The sequence below is a fragment of the Blennius ocellaris genome, assembly GCF_963422515.1.
Source record: "Blennius ocellaris genome assembly, chromosome: 24".
NCBI lineage: Eukaryota > Metazoa > Chordata > Actinopteri > Blenniiformes > Blenniidae > Blennius > Blennius ocellaris.
In genome coordinates, this window is record NC_137673.1 from 6,416,075 (window position 1) to 6,424,625 (window position 8,551).

Genomic DNA, 8,551 nt, shown 5'->3' on the forward strand with positions numbered 1-8,551 from the left:
CTGAAGGTGGGTGACGACTCCAAAATGATCTAACGGTGTCATGAATATTTTAAAGTCTGCAACAATCCAGTAATCCACAGATGAACTTCCTTTGTCTCACAGAAGAGAGATCTTCCTGCAGCACCATACATGCGCCGCACCGTGAAATAAAGGTCCACTGATAACTTTGCCATATGGAAAGGTTGTAAGGTCATTCCAATATCGGGAGTCATCCTCTGGTGAACAGCTATATGATGAAATCCACTGCCTGCTCAGCCAAACGGGCCTGAAGTTTGACTATTAACCACCATTCAAGTCATACGACACCTGAGCGCAGCCACTCCTCTTTCTGTGTGTTTTAGTGCGCTGCTGTCACTATTATCTCTCCCATAAATGTTTCTCCCATCTGCTGGGGTCAGTCATACTGTGACATGGTCGTCCAGCTGTGTAATTCGCCTTTGCACGCCCTCACACGGTGTCCATACTGCTCCTAATGCAGGCTGGAGTCTCAGAAGCAGCAGTGTTATCAGGACGACGGTGAGCGTGAGAGAATGGGCACTGAGGAGTGAACACAGTGTTTCAGCAGCATGATATTACAATATCACACGCTTCTCACAAACGTCCTGATGCATGTCATCTTTGTCCTGTAAACCGGTACAAACAACAGAGCCATCTGCGCCCACTTTCCTTAAACAAACAAATATTTTTCCTTCAAGAAGAAAGAACGATGTGCATTTCAACAAAACTGAGTTTCTTTTTGCATTTATTAGCTTAAGATCTGCTGTCTGATCTGTTTCAGCCATTTTTTTAACTTTTTTATTTTTTATTTTACCATGACTTCCTTCAATAGTCCTATAAGAGCATAAACTAATCCGACCCTCTTCCAAAACACTTAAAAAGTGGGATTATTCACTTTTCCTCCCTGTTTTCTGAAGTGACCTGATCACTGACTGGAAAGCTCTCGCTCAAGTGAACTGTGAAGTCAGACTGAACAACATTAATGAGAATTTCTTGTAATTGCAACCAAATAATTCACTCGTAGCTTTCTGTGGATGGTCGTTATCAGTAAAGGTGAATGGGTTTCTTGTCATGCCTGCTCACCCGTGTGCTTTCATTAGCTAATCACTGACTCACTTTGCATCCTCGCCTAATTTCACTGAGGGGGTTTCACAACTACTAATTCAGCACTGAGTGCTGAAGTGCTTAATTATTACTCACTGATGCCAACCCCTGTATGCAGACTATGAAGCAGGATTACATGGGACTGTGTGACTGCAGAAATGGATCTCAACATGTGCCGTGCAAGCTGGAGCTACAAGTTCATGTACAGACAGTAATCCTCATTAAATGAAACAATTAGTAATGTTCACTAATTGTGACTCTTCACTTTGGTTGGTTACACCAACTTTAGGCTCCGGTCTTTAAATATTCATCAACAAGTTTCTTGCACACAATTTAAATCGTCTGATGCCTTTTTTTTTTACAAAGAAGACAAAACAACCGTTCCACATCAGCAGCGGCAGAAGAAAACCTTTCTTTTAACAGAGGGTTTGTCAGGTTGGCTTTAGCGCTAAAGGGAAACCTGGACTTGTTCTTGTTTTATTCTATTAAGGTGGAATAGGTAGTTTGAGTTTTGTGGAGGGCTTTTTAATAGATTAACAAATTGTCTTTCCAGGCAGTACACTTCCCATTGAGTTAGACTAGGTTTCGGTGCTAGTTTCTTTAATGTCGGCAGTTAAAGGCTTCGGGCCTATTCTGTTTGACACCCCCACGTGTGTTTGCAGCTGTAGAATAATGAAGCAAGTTTTTGTCACAGTTCAGAGCATTACAGTTTATCTGCAGTGGTCTAGATTTGAAGGAGGATGCACATTCAAACAGTACGGTCCCTCTATGAGATTATTAATCGAATTTCTGTGAGCAAAAGAAGATTTTCAATTTCTGGTAAAATGCCATTCTATCAGAGTTGCTGTGTACTGTCAAACAGACAGCCTGAGCTTGATCTGCTGTTTCCTCGCTCTCACATCGCCACCACCACAAACACAGGACAGAGGCAACAGGGCCAAAGAAAAACAAAAAAACAAAAAACACTGTCCCAACAACTGAGAGGATCCAAACTGGCAGGACCCCGAGGCTGTCCGCCATTCTCATTATCCATCTGCCTCCGTTTGCGCACAGTGGACGAACACGAGATCTAATGGAGGCAGTTTGCTGCACTATGGACTGTTTGCAACTTGAACGCTGCTTCAGAACTGACATCAAACATTTAATGCCACAATATTAACAGAAGATATTTCAGACATTATCACCCAACTGTCTGGTGGTGAGAGATAAACCTCAATTCTAAGGACCAAGTCATAAAGAAAAGTCACAATTCCTATTTTTGTTTGTCCTCGGAATTTAGGATTTTGTTGATGCTGTTTAGCCCTGATGTTCTTCCATACAAATGAATCTTTTTGGAACTTTATTCCTTTGCAATTAAGAATGTTAAAATGTTTATTCCCACAAGAACCACTAACACAACCTTTCAATGCTGTGAAGCAGTATCATTTTTAATCGGTCCTGCAGCCTTATTCTCTCACAAAAACATGCTGGTTACCATGGAGACGGGTATGCTTTCCGTGCTGAAGCTGCTAATATGGTTAAAAATGGTGAAACAAGGCTGCTGATGACTGGCTGCTAATACCGAGCACGTCCTCGGTGTGTTACCGCAGCACGGCAGCCTGAAGGGCCGCACACCTCATGTTTAATGAATGCTCTTCAGACTGAAGTCACTCTACGAAGGTTCTCCAGATAAACCCAGAGTGTTTGATGAGAAAACCTGCCTCCTCCTTTTATCAATCTCACACAGGGGGGCTTTTTTCCCCCCTTCTGTGCACCATTATTCTGCACTCTGACTGATAAAGTGTGGAGAGCTCAGCGTGCTGTGAAAGACACACTGGGCAGAGATATAGTGGGACTGAAGCACAAAGGTCAGAGGCAGTGAGAACAGGCTGGACGATCCTGTGTTCTGCAGGAGGAACGTCACAGGATCATGTTTAATTCTGTTATCAGGAACAGATCCACATCCTGGAAACGGTTTCATCTTCAGCAATTATTCTCCATCCAGTTCTCCATAAAACTCCTGCTGCAGTGATGGATAACAAGGATGTGTGTGCAGATTGGCACTGATGGAGCTGATTACCAGAGGAACCATTTATATCCATTTATGCTCATCTAGAGCCACAAAACATGTTGAATCTGTTAAATAAAGGGGACACAGCTCATAGAGCCTTTCAATATGAAGCAAAACTGTAGTTTGTGGCATTTATGGATTTTGCAAGCGATTACCACTGATGTTTTGTAATTTTATTTAAGTTGTAGCTCTTTTAGCTGTTTTAGCTACTGAAACTATTTAGGGTCACATTTGTCACATCAAAATATGATTTAGTAACCTGTAAATGTCGATATGTTTCTGTCGTGCTGGGCTGCTCACCTGTGCAGGTGGAACCAAGTGTAACAAATGTTCGAATAAACTATTGGTCTTGTTCTATACAGTCAGAGATGATCCAAGATTATTGAGTACTTTGATCATAATCTGTACAGTAGATGCTGATATCTGAAAAAAGAAGAAGTCATAATTCTGCTGTGAAAAACATTTTGGGAATTATTGAATGAAATCAGTTTTTAAGTCCTGTTTATACTCACATTAATTGAACAGAGAGATGAAGTGATTGAAGACTTTGTGGACTCTTTCTGAAGAATGTTATCTGGAGCCAGTGGGCGGCAGCATCACCCACTCGTTCAGCACTGATATGAAACAACACTAAGAAGCCCACAGTTTATCTATGTGTGAGGATTTGTTCATGTTGTGTGAAGTCAGGCTGCAACCATGTGGACAGTGTGTGCAGACCGTGCCAGCATAACAACTTGTCTGTTATAAGTCCTGCAACTCATTAAAAAAAAAACAAATCTTTTCAAACCGAGCCAAACCTTGAAGAGAATCACAGTTTGATCTCAAACACAATCAGAGAGACCAAATGTGAACGCACCATCAAAAACAAACAAGCTGCTGAACGAACATGAAAAGACTAAAATCAAGGGAATGTCAGAGATCTGCACCTCTTGGTGAGCTAACTATGATTAAATACAAATACAGAAAAATCTCAGAGGAAAATAGAGTTTCATGCAGATTGCTGATTAACGCTTCTGCAATTTAATGATTCAGTAGAGATGAATGTAAGATGCAGCTGTTAACCAGAGCTCTGCAAAAGACAAAAAAAACATACTGTATGTGAAGTGAATGAATCACTCAGATTGTAGTACATTTGTTACCTACAACACTTACAAATAAAAGGAATTGAGTTAATTCAGTGCCTCTTGACACCGGCTCAAAGCAAATTAACATGAACACAGAAAATATACTAATGTTTAATATATTGAAAGAAGATATCAGCATATCTCAAAACAAAATACCAACTACTGAGATCCAACCAGCAGATCTTATTCACCTCGTAACAGAACAAATTTGAGTTCCCTCACAGGTGAATTAAACTGAAAAAGCAAACTTTTACAGTAAAGTGAAACATCCCCTCTGAAAACAAACACTTTATCACACTCCAAGCAAAAATTGTTTACTGGGTTCTCAAGGGCCTTTTTTTCCTCTCAACATGCGAATGGACTCATCATGTGGCATACCTCTAATAAAGCCACAGAATTGGATATTTGACCTTCACTTCATCGGGTTAAATCTGAGACCTTCAGGTCTTCCTGAGGGTGAAATGTGTCAAGGCGGTGCCGGGTGGCCGTGCAGAATATGTGTGGTTGGGTTCTCCTGCAGGCCTGGAAACACGAACACTGCCTTTAGAAATGGAAAACTACAGGGGATACTGAGAGCTGACGGGGCTGTTGCTGAATGCAGAGGACTTGGGTGAAAGTGGGAACATGCAGCGGAGCATCAGCTCACAGTTCAGTCACCTGGAATGAATCAGAGCAGCTCCTGTTAGCATCAGCTCCTGTTCAGTCCTCAGATGTTTCCAGCACAGCGGTGATTGGTGCTAAACAAGCTTTTCTTCATCCACAGTCTACCTGACCTGAATCTGCCGTCTGGTGCCCCCAGCTGCACTGCGGGGGAAATGCTGGATGTCAGAAATGTTTGTCTTTCCCTCTTTAAAGACCTGTTTTCAAATGAGCTTGCTGCTTTCTGTTTGACAACCGAAATGTGTACGATAAGAGTTTCTCTGCTCGTATTGCTGTCAGTTTTTTTTTTGTCTTCTTCCCTGCATCATCACCTTGTGCAGGTAGAATGTGTATCAGCAGACTGCCGGGGTCGAGGTGGGGTGTGGAGACCTCCAGCGTTGCTCTCAGTGTTTCCTGTTGCATCATTCATCTCATGATGGCCCTCAATGTGACATTACTGATTATTGTACTACTGTATGAGAGTATTGTATTATAGTATGAGTACTGTACATATTGACATCAAACTATAGACTTTAGACTAATTTTTGTCAGGCTAATTCACAATTTGGCTTCATCGGAAACCAAACAGGTCTAGTTTGAAATAATACTAAACATAAACAAAAATAAAAAATTCCTGATCATGAGACTAAACCAGGATATTCAGATAAGACCATGATTAACCTTCATTCAGGCCTGTGTCTCGCTAAGTGATCTGACTCTCCTCTCTTGAACCACAGCCGTCTTGAAGTTCTTTCTGCCACTTCAGTGGCCTTTTGTTGGATTTTCTTGTTGAATTTCTGAAAGTTTTGTTCAGAGAAAACAGAAAAACTGCTGTAACCAACATCCACTGGGAGACATCTGACTTTCCAAGTCTTTCCAAGTGCCTTGCTGACAGTCGCTGCCCAGTGAAACACACTTGACGAACGTCTTTTAAGATACTTCTTACAAATGATCTTCCAGGGACTGTCGGCTGCAGCAGAAGAGCTTACTTGGTGGAATCAGACAAAGAAACTACATCTGATTGCAAGATGTTGGCTGTGATGTGAAATCAAAACCACGGCTGGTGTCCATGTTCTGCTGAGGTCTGCACGCCTGCTGAGGTTCCTCTGACTGGTTGACGGACTTGGGAGCGGATTGGTTACGCTCCTTCCGCTCAGGTCCTGTTCTGAAGACCGTTCGTCTCAGAGCGTCTGAAAATCAGCACGGTAAGTTGCTTTTTGGAAAAAAAATACCATTGTCATTTTTGAATGTATTTTTTACTAGAGTGTTGCATTTTGTACTTTTAGCACAGATCCAGCAGCATTGTACTTTCTTTGATAGTTCAGTATCTCAACCATCTGTAGTCAAGTCCTGCTAATGGTTCAAACGTTTAGTTCACGCGTTGGTGCTCGCTGCCTCTGTACAGTGTGACTCTGCGGAAAAGAGGAGAGAAGAGAGGAAAACAGAAGCAGAGCACGAGCCCGGGATTCCCCACTGAGAGCAGGCAGATAAAGATATCCAAGAGGTCTTTGAGAAAACGAGTTAATCCTCTGCAGCGCGGCTCAATACAGGAAGCTGTCAGAGTCCGCTTCAGATGATTAAGATAGGGAGCTTCTGCTTGGATGTATTTTTATCCATTTTTTTTCTACCGCTGCTACACAATAAGAGCTTGAAAAATGTGCCAGTGTGAGAAAACTGGTTTTGCTCTGCTGCTGAGGCTTTAAACGTATTTAATTAAAACCACAACGGGATATTGTTTGCAATCCAAACACAGCTTCTCTGTTTCTGTATTTTCAGTGTCGTCAGTAATGTCGTGAGTGATGTACGTTGCTAATAGTTGTTTTGCGACGCAAAACTGTCAAGAGATGACATAAATGGTTCTCTGCCTTGTTACCTTGAAAGCCCTGAGTGCGCATACATGGTACAGGGTTACTAAATGCTAACCTCCATGGGAACACAGAGCCTCGACCTTCAGCAGCATTGAAATAGTGATGAAGTTTGTGATCTGGATATTCGACTAGAAAATCCAAGGTGTATTAAAGTGTTTATAGAGCAGAAGTCAGATTTTGAAGTTGACACACACAGAGATTGGAGCTGAGGAGTAATGTGCTCCACCCTCTTTGTGTTGGTGGGGATGAGCTGCAGCTTTCTCACAGACTTTTTTTTTTTACTGAGGCAGCATCCTTCACAACAATGCCTGAAATGGTAGACCTTTGGAAACAACCAAATCTAAAATGTGTCCCTTATTGTGTGTTTTAATTGCATGTTGGAATTAAACAACAACATTTTTCATATTTTGGTGTGTATTTTCAAGAGATCACTTGAAGTGCAACATGTTCAAAAGAGTCAAACTTTCCGTATGGCAGCTGTTTGCATTGATACGTGTTATTGTTATTGTTATGGTTGCAGAAACACGATGAACTCAGCCAAACATTCAGGAGTGAAATGAGAGGGAAAGACTCAATTTCTTTTCCAGAGGTTGGAACGGGGCCTGAAATGAAAAACAAAATTGTGAGTCCTTCACATTCTCCATTAGTAGGGAAAAGTCGTTATTTGGGGCCTCAGAACCAGTTTTGATCTGCAGTATGTCAAAGGAACTGACTCTGTTTGAAGAACAGGATAATGTACTGTTTGGCGCTCTGCACATATCAAGGTTCTGGACCCCGAGGCTTCCAGCTCTGGTTTAATACACCTTCCCTGCTGGATATCCAGCTCACAGTGGAAACAAGAAGTCAGGCTGACTGATGTTCGTAGCGAGTCACCGAAGACCGCCTGACACCGTCAGATGGATTTCAGGCTCCAGTCTGATAGAAGGTCTCCGGTGCGATCGTGAGACAACATGATTCGCACTAGAAAGAGCTGCTTTGGAGATGTCCACCATACTGAAGAAAATGTCTCTTTCCGATAAATCTAGTAGCTGTTGTACTGCCTGCACTCTTTAAAATGGCCTCAGGAGACACGGAGCAAACAAAAACATTTAAAAAAAAGATGAACATTTGGGAGATCTAAAATGTATTTAGCATTATTGCACATCTCACACGAGTGTTTCATCACACCATGTAAACATTCTATTAAACGTCTGATCCACAGTCAGACAGAATGTTATCATTGACATAGAATAATGATTGATGTAACAGCAGCTGCTAACTGTTGTACCAACATTTGTGGCTTTGGTAAAAAATTATAAAAAAAAAAAAATCAAATCAACAGCTGAGAACATATTAAATAATTTTTTTGTCATTCAGGAACGTCTGAACTAAAAAGGCTCAAAGCTACTAATAAAGATAAATCAGCTATGGCTACATTAATAAAGAGTAGAAATTGGTAAGAATGGCTGAAAAAGGTAAAAACAGACAAAGTTTAAAAAATGGAAGCAACATCTAACATAGTTAAAATCAGTAAATGAGTAATTTCACTAAAATAGGTTTATAAAGACATACAAAGGCTGAAATGGAACGATAAACTGAAATAGTTAAGACTGGTCAGTATGTACTCCTAATATTAGTACTAATGTGGCTGTTTTTGCTGTTTCAGCCAAACTTTAGTCAGCGTTTCCTGCCAGAAGACAAACCGTAGCATGCAGTCATGGTTTCAGACTTTATTCGCATCCTGTTTTCTACATCAGCTCCCTTGGGAAATAAAAATCAGACAGCAAAAC